Source organism: Mauremys reevesii, linkage group 16 (genome assembly GCF_016161935.1).
Source record: "Mauremys reevesii isolate NIE-2019 linkage group 16, ASM1616193v1, whole genome shotgun sequence".
Taxonomy (NCBI): Eukaryota; Metazoa; Chordata; order Testudines; family Geoemydidae; genus Mauremys; species Mauremys reevesii.
The window spans coordinates 23,024,070-23,040,641 of record NC_052638.1 but is presented as its reverse complement, the minus strand read 5'-3'; the positions used below and the strand labels follow the sequence as shown (position 1 = coordinate 23,040,641).

Genomic DNA, 16,572 nt, shown 5'->3' with positions numbered 1-16,572 from the left:
AATGAAAATGTATGTTCATGGTTGTTGTCTGTCCCTCTCAGACCCTACCTCACATCTCTCCTCTCACTAGGACATGAGTCAGCAAACCATTCCCATTCATCAAAGCACTTATACAGATGCTAATTAAAAGCATGTTCTTAAGTTCCATTTGACTTGATATCTGATAAGTTACATTCATTGGCTTAAAACAACCAATAGAGGGTTAAGAAAAAATTAGCTTACATGTATGATCTGTAAGATAAGAGAACTACAGTCATAAGTATGAGGGGGGCTAGCAGCACTAAAACTAAGCTAACAATAATGGATATAGGCACAGGTAAAGCTTCTCCACATGGGTCTGCAACACTGACTTGCAACATGCCCCCATCCATCTCCAAACTATTTCACTGGTGGGAAACTTGCTGGCTGTACTGAGCTGTGCCAACAATCTGTGGGAAGGTTTCACTATGGACATATAGGAACTAGGATTAGTCCTACCAAATCTATTCCACTTGTGATTTAATCAGGATTTGAAGGGGGGCGGAAATGTCTCTCAGCTGATCAATTCCAAGGACCAAAAGAAAAAAAAAAGAAGAAAAAGAATGGTACTTACAATAACTTCATGATGTGGTGTCCACATGGATTCCATTTCTGGTGCGCATGTGCCCAATGCACATGAGATCTGATTTTTTTGGCTACGACTGTCCATTGGAGCCATGCATATCTTCCACTCAAGGACAGACAGGACCCAACCTTCCCTCAGTTCCTTCACCAGTTCAGAATCCTGTAGCTATAGGACTTCATAGAAGTGAGGAAGGAGGGTGGGCTATGAAATCCATGTGGACAACTTGTCTCAAAAAACCAGTTACTGCAGAGTAATTAACCATTCTTTCTTCTTTGAGTGATTGTCCAGATGGACTCCACATCCACTAATAATCACCTCATTGTTGGACAGTAGGTGCTAGGAGTCCTATTTAAACAAGGATTGTAGGACAGCTCTACCAAAGCAAACATCTGATCTTGAAGCCTCACTATGGAATAGTGCTGGGTAAAAGCATATATGAAGTCTATACTTTGGGTTACCAAAAGTGTGGCTTTTTCTCTATTGATCTTGAGCTCCACTGTGGTAAAGAGCCCTAATATCATGAGAATCAACCTGATCACCTGCTGGAAAGATTTTCCCCAGATCAGCAGTTATCCGGGTATGGGTATACCTGAATGCCATATCTTCTTACGTGGGTTGTGATGACCAGTAGGCAATGAGTGAATATTTTTGGTGCCAAGGAGAGACCCAAGGGCAGGACCCTACATTGGTAGTAAGAGTCCCCTACTATGAATCTGAGGTATTTTCTGTGTGCTGGATCTATGGACAGATGGGAATAACATCCTGAAGGCAGAGACCACTGAATCAATCTTGAGGATCCAATAAGGGCATAACTGAGACCAGGGCTACCATCCTGAACTTGAAATGATGGATGAATCTGTTGAAGCATCTCTAGAATCAGATGCCAGCCCTCCTTTTTCTTTGGGATTAAAAAAGTAATGGGAGTAGATTCCCATGCCTCTGAATTCTAGGGACATCTCTTCCATTGCTCTGAGTTGCAGAAGGGAATCTACCTCCTGTTTTAACAGTGTCTTATGAGAGGGGTCGCTAAAATAAGACAGGGAAGGAGAGTGGGGAGAGGAGGAAGGGATTGGAATTGGATGGAACGTCCCTTGTTTATACTTTCCAGGACCTACTGGTCCAAGAAGATCTGGGTCCAGGCCTCCTAAAAATAAAAATGGTGGTTGACAAAAGCAGGGAAAACAGGGTATAGATCCTCAGATGGTTCTGACTGGCTCTCAAAAATGCAATTAACCCTATTAAAGGGCGATGCAAAGTGTGAAGCAGAGAAGGATGAGGCAGAGGGCTGCCTGTGTTCGAAGTTCTGTTTCTTTCTCAGTGGTTCCAACTATCTGTGTGTGTTATAGTAATATGAGGTAGAGGGCCTCTGTCTGATGAGGCTTTAAATTTTGGCCTGCTTACTCCTTGTGGCTGGAGTGTATGCACACAAGGAGTGAAGAGCAGCTCTCAAATCCTTTAAATGGATACAGGGCTTCATCTGTTCACGTATTAAATAGTTCCTAACCTTCCAATGGGATGCTCTCAATGATGATTTAGAACAACTTGAGTAGTCCACAAGAATGAAGCCATGAAGTCCTGTGCATCACAATGAAAGTGACCATTGAACATGCTGCCATCTCAGATGTGTCTAGAGCAGCCTGCAGAGAGATTCAGGCTTCTATTTGTCCTTCAGACAAAAATAAACTTGAGTTTTTAGCTCCTCCCTATGCTCCCATGGAATCTTCTCTATGGACTGTGACAACATGACCCAGTTCAGATAGTTGTTTTTGACAGAAGCATCAGATCATTCATAATGCACATCTAGAGGCTAGCAATGTAGTAGATCTTTCTACCAAGTCTTTCTATCAATCTTTGGACCTTTTTGCATCACTGCCACATTTGAGCCCAGGACTGAATAGATGCAGAAATATTCAAATCCCTTAAAAGGAACTTGACAATGCCTCTCAGCTTTATTGAACAGGGGTACCCTGGATGCTGGTGTTCCAACAACCCCTCACTGACAGGCATGGAGGAGTACAGAATCTCTAGTAATTTGTGAGACTTTTCTTGCATTACCTTCACTGGGACCATGCTCTGTAAGAGGTCTGGGAAGGTCCTAGAACTATCCAGAAGACTGCAGTAGAAAGGAAGATTCCCTCATTAGATGAGAGGGAAGATATTGTATTGCTGTTGGAATCAATTGATCTTCCATCATCTTTTTTGCTATCATGCTCCTGCTGGTGCAGACTTTGACACCAGACCCCCTGAACCTCTTGAGTAGACCTACGATGATTTGTGGGAGAGAGAGCAGGAAGATTTCCTAACTGGTTGCTTACCACAAGAAGCCCAAAATGACCAAGACTGAACATTATAAGGGCTGGAGGCCAACGGGATGGAAACCAAAGTAAATGTTCCCCATGAAATCCCTAAGATCTGTGTTTGGAACAGTGACCCCTAGATTCTGTGTCAGACCAATATAGCTCATAAGAGGGAGAGAGAGGTGTATGGTGGGGGACATCTCCCTGCTATTCTTGGAAGAGGAGGAAGAAAAGCGTATAATTCTTCCCAGGGGGGACTCCCTGTCTAGTGTCCTAGGGCACTCTCAAACCACACCCGCAACCTAAACAGGAGAGCTCATCAGTACCGAGGTAATATTAGTAAGTGGTATTGAGGCAGTAGCACTTCTAGCAGAGTAGTTTACAATAGCAGATGAGGACAGCAGGGCTGACTACGACTGTATGTTGAATGTCTTTGGTACTGGGAAAATTGGTGCAGATGGAAGTCAATGTCAGAGTTGCAACCACAGAGCTTACCGGTACTGGAAGCATCAGTACTGAGGAGTTGGTATTGAGGAAAGTGTGGACCACAGTCTCAGGTGGTACTGTGATTACTCAGTGACCAGCCAATCTGGGCTATGAGCTGCATTTCAGCTAGAGGCATGAGCTGAGACAAAAGATGGTCCAGTGATTATAATGTTAGACTGGGACAGAGGAGACCCAGGTTCAGATTCTTGTTCAATCAGATTTCCTGCCTGACCTTAGACAAGTCATTAGGCTATGTCTACATTAGCAGATGATTGCACAGTGTGCAGAGGAGCAGAGGGACACTGTAGGAGTTCTGTCAAACTGCCACAGGCAGGAAGAAGGAAGTTAAGGATGGTTGGACCCGCTTTGCCTGTTATGTCCATGGGTGTGGGGGATGTGAGGACATCCAGGGCGGAGGTGACAGTGCACACTGCTGGCCAAAAAGAAACCTCTTTCACATGCATGGGGTCATGCACCAGAAGTGGAATCTATATGGACAATCACTCAAACAAGATTTCTTTTAAAAATGCGTACTTTTTCCTCACGATCTCAAAATCAGTGCTGTGTGGCCTACTTTATGTAGTGTTTCAATAAATATGACTAGAAAGAATGCACTAATTTTCTAAAAATAAAAACATATACGAGTTAGGTAGGTAGGATTTACTTCACCCACCCTAGAACCCAAATTGTCAAAGGTACAAATGTATCCTGGAAAACTTACAAATGTATTTGTTTGCCGTGTGAAACCCTGTACTTGCACATACACAAAGAGGCACTTTCATGTACAAAGGAGCTAAATTGCAGTCCTTTTGCAGGCTAAACTCCCACTGAAGGCAGTTGGAGTCTTGGCGACAAAAGGATAGCCAAATTAGCCACAAATAGGTAATCACATGGGAAAGGTAATCACACACAAAATAGGTAATCACACTCAAGTATGCATTTGCACTCACATTTTCCAGACTGTATTGGAGGTCCCTTTGAAAATATGATCAAAAATCTTTAAAGCTCCACATAATCCCGTGTTTTCATATATTTCTGAAATTTAAAATACTTGCAGTTCTTTAGAACTGCCTGTAAAAGTTAATAAAATATGGCACAACATGAAGTGTTAGGATCACTGTTTTTAAAATATCTATAAAACTACCCAGTCTGATGCACTCAGTTTGTGTGTAGCTCTCTGAACAGGAGATACTATAGTCCGAATCTGAAGTGAAGCAGCAATTTAGTAGATGCTAAAAACCTGCCACCATTGTTTTTGCTTGCAGGTCTGCCTGCACTTTAACCATTTCTCACCTTGAGAAATACCACAGAACATTCAATTTCTGGGAATGCATCATTTTTTTCTTCGCTGTCTATACTTTGGAGTTAACTTGAATCATTTTCAATATTATGAAATATATAAACTTCGTCGGAAACTTTTTTTTTTTTCATTTTATGTTCAGTGGACCCAGTTCTGCCCTCAGTTATACCTAACTGACTTCAATAAAGCTGCACAACCCAACTGACTTCAATAAAGCTGCACAAATGTGACTGAGAGTACAATCTGGACCAGCGCTTATATTTTGAAACTAAACCCCTATAATCATCACAAATGCTTGAACTTTTTGTTAGTGAACTTCATGGCTTAAAATGAAGGATTCTAATATTACTGAAAAACTAACTGTATTTTGGTCTCTGGTAACTTTAGGTCAGTGACAACTTGATGCCTCTATTGTTACATCAAGCATTTAGGTTTTATAATGACTATATTTGGTAATCTTAAACTGTTATGCATTAATATGAATTGGCAAAGAATTTGTTTAAACAGAGAGCTATTTTAGAGAAGAACTGGAAAGGAGGCCAGTGAGAAAGCAACAGCCAAATTCTGTTTGTATTATTAGGAATGAAGACTATACCAAAGGTTTAGCTGGTAAATAAAAAGTATACTACTTGTGACATCAGCCTTCCCCATTAGTCCTTTGCGTGGGCGAATGAAAGGCACTTACAGCTAGTGTATATGCGTTAGCAATGAGTGCACAAGTAGGTGCACTAGTTTTGAAAATTCAAACCAGTGAGCTAAAATGTTAAGTCCTATTTATGAGAGGGAAGAGTCACAATATACCTCAAGTGATCATAAGCCTATCATAGCCAATACCTCAGGCTGGAATGAGCTATCTAGGTGTTATCTCATGCATGAGGGAAAGGGAGTCGGAAATGTTCTAAGCAATTTGTCAGTAACTGGTAAAGCATCAACTACTGACTCGGAAAGCAGCAGAGATGTTTACTAGTATTCTGAGGAGCTGAAAATTTTGTTTTCATAGCCCATAGTCCAAAAATATATCACACCATAGTATTTCATTTATGCAATTCATTGATATAATATGGCATTTTTCACTACACTATGCTTTCTGAGGAGGGTTTTGTAGGCCCTACATTAAGCATCAGTATAAATAAATACTCTATAGCAATGCAAATATTTGATAAGCAAAGCAACTTACATCCCAATTATTACTATAGTTCTTACCCTATTTGTAATTTACACATAACCACACTTTTAAATAAGCAACTTAAAACTATAGAGGTTTTTTTCTGCTTTAAGTCACAAATTCCCAACAGATTTTTTGTAGGTATTTTATTTTTTAGAAAAGTCTGTAGCTTTTAAAACCTTTAAAAATAATTTGAACAGCTCAAAAGTAATTTTAAATACATCTTTTTGGCTGTCTGATTTGTTTGAAGAATTCTGTAAAAAAAAAAAAAGACACGGAAACTAAGTCGTAATGTTTAAAAAAATAAGCTTGGTCACTTGTCATTAATGTATGGAGCTCAGTTTAGCCTGAAAATTATGCACATTGAAAGGAAAAATGATTATTTAGAGATAACATTTTCCCCTGAGACTTTTTTTTGCCATATTCTTTTTCAAACAAAGAAGACATCTTAAGCACCTTGCAATATCTTTCATTTAATAGCTGGCAGAAGGAAAGTCCCAGATGAACATTGGCCTGTGTCTTTCTCTTTAACCAGCTGAGTGATCCAAGCTTTTAATATAGCTGTTCCAATTATTGTAAAAGTCATCTAGTACCTTATAACCACAAATATTGACAGTTTATTGCACAATGCATTCATGACATTTGAAGGTCACATCATACATAATACATACTCTTTTAGAAAAGTGTCTGGAACAAAGAGATACATGATCAGCAATTACAGCATAGTATTGTTATGTATGATTTTAGACTTACTTAAAACTAAATATTGTATGAAATGCATAGTGATCATTAATCTAATTGATAAACTGCATAGTTCATTTTTAGTATTTAGTTTTTGTTCATCACTGATACTGTGCTCACTGATACTGTCCCTGCCCCAAGAAGCTTACAGTGAAAGCACCAATCCTGCAAACATTCTTATATATGCTTAATTTTATACGCAGCAGTAGTCCCAGCCAAGTCAAGTCTACGGCCCTCTATCTTGCAGACGCTGGGATCTGCTACACAAAGTCCCACTGGAGTAAAGGAGGAGTGTATGCAGATGATCCTTTTGGAAATTCAGGGCCTGGATGATTATAAAAATCCTTCTCTTACATCCAGTTCTCTTTGAAGTCGAGGGGAAATTGTCCATTAACTTCAATAGGATTTGGATCTGGCCCTTAATGGTTTATTGCAAATAATGATCTTACATAAAAACTGCAATCTGAATGAAGCAGAAAAGGTTTCCTGAGGAGGTTTCTGAATGCATGGAAATGATCTCTCAAAGATGACGACCAGCAGCCAAACCACACCTTTTTATAACACATTAGAGATCCAGTATATAAAATAATATTAATTATATATTTAACTAAGTTAATATATGTAAATATAAGAGGCAAGTTGTGCCCTCAGATCTCTACATACAGTCCACCACTGAAGTCAACAGAAGTTGAGGATGGGCAGACTAAGAGTGAAAATATTGGGTTTTCTTATTTTGCTTAAAGGCCTGAGCTGCCAACACTGACACTCTTGGGGAGAAAAGGGTCTTTGGAAGATCCATTTCATTTATTATGGGCACTGATTTCAGCTCGCCCCCCTTTCCTCTCCTCTGCTATCCTTTCCCTCTCAATCTACCTCCTTCACGCTTCTACTGTTTCCCTATTTTCCTTCCCTGATCCATATGTAGCTCAACTTCCAAAGCATGGCTTGGGTTCCAGCCAACTGTGTGATGACAAAACGTGGCTTTTTAATTTTGTTGTTAAAGTCTTTTAGCTATTGGGAGCACAGCAGCATGATGCTATATACATATACGATATTTTTATAAATGACATGTGCCAGTTTATCTTCATTGCTGCTACTTTAGAACCACATTAAGGGTATGCCTGGGGCAGCAGCAATGGTGCTACATTAACAATGGAGAGTCAGGCTGATACTTACACAGCATATGGGAATTGAGGGGGTTACCTCAATGAGGTAGGTAAAGGAGGACAGAGTAGCAGAGAGGAACAAGTATAAGCCTGAGTGATGTACATCTAAGCCTAGCGACTTCCCTTCTGCTCACCAAGGGCTGGGTAATACCAGTGCTAACAGACAGATCTGCTGCACTGTACCACCTGGATTACAATACCAAGGAGGAATCTGTTCCTCCTGCAGCTGTCTGGAAGTGATTCATCATATTCCTCTGAGATCTATATATCAGATCTACCAGGGAAAAATTATTTGGCAGGCTATTTCATTCAAAGGAACCAGATCAATTTCTGAGTGCTCCCCAGCCTACTTTTGCCCAGTGCTATTACTTCTGTTCTTGTCCAGACACAGACCAAAGGGCTCTGTCAGGTGACTTCTCCTCTAGTACGGGACAAGACTTGTTGTATGCATTCCCTCCTTTTATTCTACTTTCTTCTAATCCTTCAAAAGGTGAGACAGAAGTGAGCACACTTGATCCATCCAACTCTTGCATGAGCAGTTCAGTTCTGGTACTCCAGTCTCCAGGCTTTGGCTGACAAAACATGCTGTTTCTGTCTGATCTTTTCTCTCAGTTGCATTTCGTTTTGTTTTTTAATCCAAATCCCACTTCACTTAATTTGTCAGCATGGATCATAGGCCCCCAAAATGCTAAATCCTTGGATTTGCCAAATAATCATGAAGTCCCATTAGACTCCTATACGTCTTCCACAGGAAAAGTGGATGCATTAAAAAGTGGATGCTTTATCATTTAGGTTTCCAGTCAGGCTCTGGGCCTCATTTTTGTTTGCTGTCTTGCATGTGAGTGTATCTACTTTCAGTGATGGGCTCTGGCTTTTTTCTGTCTTTCTTTGAAAGTACATTTCTGAGTGTCTATTTATCCTTATTACCTCCCTGTGCATAAAGCATCCATTTTTACTCATCCACCACTGAACCAATTTCTTACTCTTTGGTGCAAAGTCCAACCACTGTGTGGGATTTAAATCTGGCTTTTTCAATCTTCTCTGGGACTTTTCATTTGATATTTTCACCATCGTCCTTTACTCTTGCAAACCTTGAAAAACTCCAAGACTTCCTAGTCCATTCCCCTTGCATGTATTTTTGATCAAGGGTAGGATATGCGTCATCCTCGCCTGAAGTTCTTGTCAAAAGCAGTCTCTGATTTTCATGGAGTCAGTCCATCTTTTCTTACCCAAATTCTTGACTCACCTGTGTCAGCTTTGATCTACCAGCTGAATGTGAAAGGGGAGCTCAATTATTGTCTGGATAGGACAAGGTCGTTCCACACTCCGTCCAGATTGTTTATTACATTTGGAGAAAATTCTAATGGGGAATCTAACTCAGTGCAGAAGCAATCCAAATGGATCATCTTTTGGTTTTAGAAGTGTTGTTTTCAGGCAGGTGTACAGGTACCAGATGGCCTTAAAAACATACCACTAGGGTGACAGCAGCTTCTACAGCCTGTCTGCATCATATTCCCATCTCTGAGATTTGCAACATGGAGTTTGATAAACACTTTACCCAGCATTGCTCTCTTGAAGCCAAGACTAGATCAGATACCCAATTTGGGATAGCTGCCTTACAGTCCCTCTTTAATTAAATTACCCTGATTTCCTGCTCCTGGGATGGATTGCTACTGCTGATTAATCTCCAAAAGTGAAGATCTGTGGAGGCAGTTTCATGAGGGAGAAAATGAGGTTACTAACAAATCAACTAAAACAACAAGTAACTGGAGTTCTATTTATATATTGCCTTCCCTGATCCATACTCACCTTGCTTCTTCCACATTTCTTTCCACAGTATCTCTGTGTATTCTGGAAATAAGGTAAAGGAGGAAGGGTCATGGAGCTTATTATGACCTCAGTCTAGTTACTGAGCTGCACATGCACATCAGTGTGACACAGCATGCAGACTTCAGGGTGTGGATATTTGGATGAAATAGAGAACCCAAGTCAGTGGTAAGTAAATTATAAGAAACATGGTGGATTCAGGTGGCAGGGGGTTGTGTGAATCCCTTTTCTGGTCCCTCTCTTTTTCTGTCTAGGTTCTCCACTGTGCCCATGACTGTAGTCTCTGATGGGAAGATTTTCATAGACATAAGTGGGTGCCCAACTCCTGCTGATTTTCAGAGGCTTTGTGCCTTTGAAAATCTTTTCCTGATTAACCAGAGTAGCACTTAATGGGGCTTTGCATCGCTTGATTTTCACTTTCGATTTCTGGATTCAAACAAACCCAAAAGCTCAAACTATTGATTTTTCCTGTCTCCATGTCAGATCCATGAACATGGCCAAATTTGCTCAAAAAACAATACAGAGTTGCCAATAGGTCCCTGAGATTCAGGTATTATTATAGAAGTTTCACGATTATTTTATCATAGAGTGGCATCCAGCACAGCAGTTCACATATCTGAAGTAATCAAAACTTTTACACATTATTTTAATGAAATAACATGTCAGCTAAAGCTTTAAAAATGTCACAGAATCCTCTATGTAAACTCAGTTAGGAAAAAAACAAAAATGTAATCAAAATAAAAAACATGTAATCAAAATAGTACTAAAAAAATTACTACGAGTTTAATTTCCCCTAACCAAAGGATTGCAATAGGATTACAAGTACAAATTGCCATTCCATTCTTAACTCACTTCTTTGTGCACAGGTGTTACTGTAGTCCCTGAACAGTGGATAAGGTTATGGCATGTAGTACAATATTTAGACACTTTCTAGTGAATTGTCTAAATTTTGTTACTTTTTACTTTCCAAGGTTATCTGAACGCAGTTTGTGAATTAAAAGACCATGGTCAGACTAGTATGCCTAGCTTTGGAAATCATTTTCTTCACTTTAAAATAACCCATTATAGCATATGACAAAAACATGATTCCTTCCAACTTTTGTCCTCCATTTTGAAGACAAACTGGGTAGTTATTAATGAGCTGCTGGTGAACAACTCTGAGATGCTGATGTCAACTGATTTTTTAAAAGGCTTTTTGAAAATAAAAATTAAAGACATATGTGTTAATTACATGAACACTGTCAAATATATTCAAAAGAAAACAAAATGATTAAATTTGGGACCTTTGAATTTTGACAAGGTTCCTTTAAAGATTACTGATGTGGTATTTTGCATTGTTTTAACATGGTCTTATAGATATATTGGATCTAGGATACCTTTTAACTTAATACCATATAAATGGGGCTTATTACATTATTATATTAACTATATAACTTAGGAGGTACATTGGTAGCTGAACCTTTAGCCTAGTTTTGTATAGTAGTCTTAGTATGCACTAATAATATAGCAGCATGCTATACCTGGATAATAAAAGTACAAAGGGTGACATATTAGCTGGTCTAGCTATAGTAATCTTACAACACCTTGATATGACAATACATGAACATCATTTGAACTTCCATGTTATATGCTGTCAATGAGTAGTACGAATACTATTTTGAACAGGCCATCCTCTGGTTCAGCTGAGCTTGTGGCATTGATTGGTTTAGGCATGAGCTTTCAGTATGCTGGAACAATCCTGAAACTAATTTTGCATGTGTCAGAGTTGGACTTTGGCCATGCATGTCAGTATGCTGAAATAGAGCTATTTAAATCCTGAGCCTTATTTTACATGTGCTGGGTTGGAATGTGGCCCTGCAGCCTTTTGGGTCTCCATCTGTAGATATGAAAGCCAGGGTGTGCCCTGGCCCTCTGGCTGTTATTAGTTTCTTCACTTCCATAGAACTCATCCTGTCTCTGATCTCGCCAGCTACAAATTTCCAACTATTCTTGTGTATTTGTGGACTTGATGGCGAGGCTCATCAAACCTCTGATGTTTCTGAATAATTCTTCCTCAAGTTTCCTTGCTGTCTTGGCTGTCTTCTTTTGGACTACAGCATTCCTTGAATTTCTGTTACCCTAAACAGCTTTGGTGCAACACATCAATGACAAGAAGTGTCAGTCCCCCCAGCCCACTAATTCCTTGGAGTTGATAAGTTAACAATTGTCTTCTTCAATACTAGATAAGATAGTCTTCTGTCACTTTCAACAGGCTGCACAGATTCCATGCCCCAAGGTTTACTACGTGATCTCTTCAAGTTCCCTAGGGTGATGCTGCTTCACTTGTAACTCAAATTCACTTAACACCTGCACAGCCTGGTCAAATGCTATTTAGTTGTCATTTAATTGGGGGTACAGGAGAAGGAATAGAGGCTTTAGGTATCCAAGCTTCTCAATAACTACAACAAACACTAGCTACGGGTTAATCAGGACTAGCAGCACAGGGTCAAACACCAACTCCCTTAGCCACATGGGCCTTTTCACAACACCACCATTTCTTCAAACTCCAGTGCTAAAAGTTTTATAAAAAACCATTACTCTGCATGCACAGGAGCAACCTTCGTCTCATAAATAATTCAGTCATTTATTGTTTTTTTAGCTTTCAAAAGGGTCCAGCTGACAGCGTGAACTAAAGCTTGCAAAATATCATCTTGAAAAATTAAATTACATATATAGATAGACGTTAGAATTTGAAAGTTACCTTCTACGTGCTCTCCCCTGGGCTTAGTCTCTTCTACTTCACTGCCAGTATAAGAGTGTTGCCTGATGTTTCAGGCAGTATTGATAACCTGCCTGAAAGTTTCTCACAAGCTCATCTGCCATGGCTGTAAAGGTCAGAGCTTGCTGCTGAAGTTCTTGGACATAGCAATCAGGAAAGACCCATCCTTTGGTGTGAGAGACTAGAACCTGTAGCCTTAAGGAACCCTTTCTTGCAAGTCAAAAGACAAGCACCTGCTGCTTCAAGACTCACATCCATATCCTGGGGTATAGGCAACCTCTACAGCCCCAAAACAACTTGAAACCAATGGTGTGAGGAAAGAATGGGCGATAAGCTCTGGGAAGAGGTGTGTCAGGCTTTACTTCAAATATTAAATTATATGCAATGAAACAAATAGGACAGATATTTGGCACAAACTGGCCTCCAGCAGATTCCATTTAATTGTGTCTGAACCCATGGGCCTGCTTGCCACAGACCTCTGTCCCCACTATTATATGGCTAGTGAGAAGAGAAGACAGAGTGAGTCCAGTTAATTCTTCCCACTAGGTCTTCCCCCCTACGTTACTTTGAAGGCCTTGAATCCTCTGCTCTGAGGAATGGAACTGTAAAAGGACTGGTGAGACCCAGCTGCATCGGGGGAGACCACTTTGTACCAGCAATGGTATGAGGGAGGGAAGAGGGGAACAATACAAAGGGGGGGGGGAAGAGATGAAAGTTAAATAAGCTTGCTAGTATAACCATGACTTTAAAGATACAGACTTGAAAATACTATATTTGTCTCCCCTCCACCTATCAAAACGGCCACAATTTAGTTAAATTGCATGTCAAGGATTTGGTCTAGGGTTCAGAGGCAGGGCTCAGGTCTGATGGCACTGAAATTTGACACACTCATCTTGTGGAATTTCAGCATCAAATGACAGGAGTTTCATGAGATCAGATTACTTTGCAAGATTTCCACATCTTCAATAGCAGCAATATTAGCAATAGTATATCACTCCTTGGCACCACAGTGAGGAGGTGCTAGATAAACAGTTTGGATAGACTAGATAAGGCGACAGGCATATTCTTGTGAAATTTTCAACATCTTGGACTGTGCTCACCAAACTGCCTGTGAACTGGAAGTAGAAAGCAAGCCTTTTCCGGGTTTGGTTCTGACCTAGAAACAAAACTGTATGGATGGCTTCAGAAATATTGATCTAAATCCAAATTTACCCCTTCAATTTAAAGGGGCTTAAGGTTCTAATGCTGGTTCATCTCTATGCTAAATTAAGACACTCTACAAGAAGTAACATCACACAGCGAATAGACTAATTTAAATCCCAAGAACTCAAGCCACTGCTTTTGTGGGAGTACATTTCCAGGCCTTTTCAAGGGGGTGCTAGTGGGAAGCCCTCTCCAATTGCCTGGCAGCCCAGGCTGAATGTGGTGTTTAACAAACTGGCTTTCAAGTGACATATCTGAAAGCTGCCTAGGACTAGCCAGCATACTGGGTGTTTGGGCAATATGAAGGACGGATACACATTTGGAGAGGGAGACTAAACCGATGTCAGTAATGTTACTGGTACTAGTCTTATACTGGCCGCAGGTACAGTATGAGGGCTCCTAGCCACAGCGGGACAAAGAGCTGTAGTTCACAGTAGAGCATCTATGGATGACTAGGGATGGAGTTGCCCATAGGCATGCTGGCATACTTTAATTAAAGTAGGACTGCTGGGACTTATCACTGGGTAACAGTTAATAATTTTATATTACTATCATAATGAATTTTATTAATAAATTTGCAGCCAGAGGCCTTTAACCAAGAGACCAAGAGACTAGTGTTGTGTGTTTATTTTAAACCATGATAGGAAGATGCTACTGAGCAAGATTTAGGCACTCAGATATTACATTGATGAGTGCCATAGACAGGACCATAAATAAAACATAGAGCAAAGATGTGGCCTGTACTGATACATTAGGTGATGAACTAGATCATGAAACAATAAACTGCTTCCTCCTCTGTTACATAAAACTTTTCAACTGACTGTTTTTCAGTCATGCTGAAGCGTTACTTATCTACTCTAGATACTAACTGATTTTTAATATACTTCTTTCAATCTGGATACTCTTTCACCAAAACTTTTTCAAGTTAGAATGTGAATATCCATCCTGCTAAGGTCATTTCTACCCTATGCCTTAGTGTGAAACCTAAGGGTATGTCTACACTGCAGTTAGAAACCCGTGGTTGGCCCAAACCAGATGATTCTGGCTTGTAGGGGCCGGGCTAATGGGCTGTTTAATTTCAGTGTAGACATTTGGGCTCAGGCTGGAGCCCAGGCTCAAGGTCCTGCAAGATGGGACGGTCCCAGACCTCAGGCTGCAGCCCGACCTGGAACATGTACATTGCAAAGGGCCCCTTTGCCCAGTCAGCTGTCATGGGCCACCTGTGGCTGTCTAACTTGCAGTATAGCATACCGTAAATGTTGCAATGTTACTCACAACTCATGCCCCTTATCCCGCAATTTCTCCTTATGGAAAAATAGCTTAGAAACACATTTTCTCATCTATATGACAAGACACAGATATAATCCAGCTATGATTATCACAATTTTTATAACCAAAATTATGATCTAAAACAGCATATGATCTACATTTTAGCAACATATATTAGAATAAATTAAATAAAAGAGATTCTACATTTAATACCACTCTATTCCTCTAATACTTTATAAAACTATTGGGTGTGAATGCTATATATCATGAAACTTTATTGAAAATATTTCTTTTCTAATATATCTCACAATACAGCAGTCAAAGTAGAATTATAGACCGGATATGTGTCCAAATGTTTGTTTATTTTCCATCTATATGTCACAGATTCAAATGAAGCAGAACTCAGTAGTAATCAAATGTTTTAACCATCTGATATTTATTTGATAGCTGACAGTATATAAACCGATAGAGTAATCTAAGCTTAATTCGTAGTAGATAGGTGTCCACATAAACAAAAAGCTATTACATCTGGCGCTGATAGGAAATCTTGTTGGTACTCTCTACTAAGAGATCAGGAAATGAATTTTGATAGAACCAAATTTTCACATCTACAGGAGGGTCCTTCATAATCTGGCTAACGCTCATTGACAGCATGAGAATAACTGCACTGATGGCCCCCATGCTGTATCCCTCTCACAGCTAGATTCTGCCACCTTTACTCTTGTTGAAGAGTACTGTACTTTAAAAGAAGTCTAACTTGTTTCAATGAGTCCACATGACAAATATGGTTCAAGTCAACATGAGTAAAGATGGCTGAAACTTGCAGTTTGTAAGTAGATATTTTCATGAGCCTCTGCTATCAGTCTTTATGCCTTATCTTTCTCAATCACTACATTTATTTTAAAAAATTAGTAAAAAAATTAGGGGTGGAAGGTTTATTTTACCAGATTTTCCATGAGTTCTGCGGAGAATTCTCTTCATCTGCAATTTTCCTATATACTTTATATTTCAAAATTGAACTGAGTTATGGGGCTGGCCTGGCAATGTGGCAGCACTTAGTAAGTATAACTTCAGAGGAAACACATTCAGCCCTTGCCTGCAGGAACTCCTCACAGCATTCTCCAGCTAACCCCCTGAGACTCATGAATTGATGGTTCCAGTGGTGATGGTAGGAATTTTCAAAGTTGCCTAAATGAGTTAGGAGTCCAAATCCCATCACACGTCAATAGGATTTAGCCACCTAACTTCCTTATGCTCCTTTGAAAATCCCAGCCTGCCATATCTTTTGAGTAAACTGACTGTTTTTTTCAATCAGTCTGGTAACCTTGTCTTAGTTCTTTCAAAGTGAATAATTTGCAGAGGTGGTAGTGAGCGCTGGAAGTATCTTCCACTAAGAAATGTTTGTGTATAGCTGCCATTTGATGCAATCTGGTGAATTCCAAAGGCTCACCTACAATCTCTAAAAAGTGTTATTCAAACATGTCTTTATGAGCCAGACATAAAAACCTTCCTTACAGAGATGGTTGAATGGAATCCAGACAAGTTGATTAACTCCAGAGGAGGCAGAAATAAAACTGGTTCAATACATTTGATTAATTTTACTTTTTTAAAAATAAATAATTCCTCTGATCAATGCATATTTCTGGTATTTGATCAGCTCCATTTTTCCCATCTCCAATTTGAACCCTGGTGAAAACTATTTTGACACCAACTATGATGATGCGAACTTAGTCTTATGAAGCCAGGTTGAAGAAAA

At 39.8% G+C, this 16,572-nt stretch overlaps 1 protein-coding gene and 1 long non-coding RNA gene across 9 annotated transcripts in view; one reads left to right on the top strand and one right to left on the bottom strand.

The window, feature by feature from the left end:
• The window catches only part of ZNF536 (zinc finger protein 536), a 521,459-nt gene that overhangs the window by 169,157 nt on the left and 335,730 nt on the right, over positions 1-16,572 (bottom strand). The gene's annotated exons all lie outside the window — the stretch shown is intronic.
• Positions 9,717-16,572, top strand: part of LOC120384723 — a 34,060-nt gene continuing 27,204 nt past the window's right edge. Inside the window, exon 1 of the long non-coding RNA XR_005589062.1 lies at positions 9,717-9,754. This is a non-coding gene — a long non-coding RNA (uncharacterized LOC120384723). The remainder of the gene's footprint in view (positions 9,755-16,572) is intronic.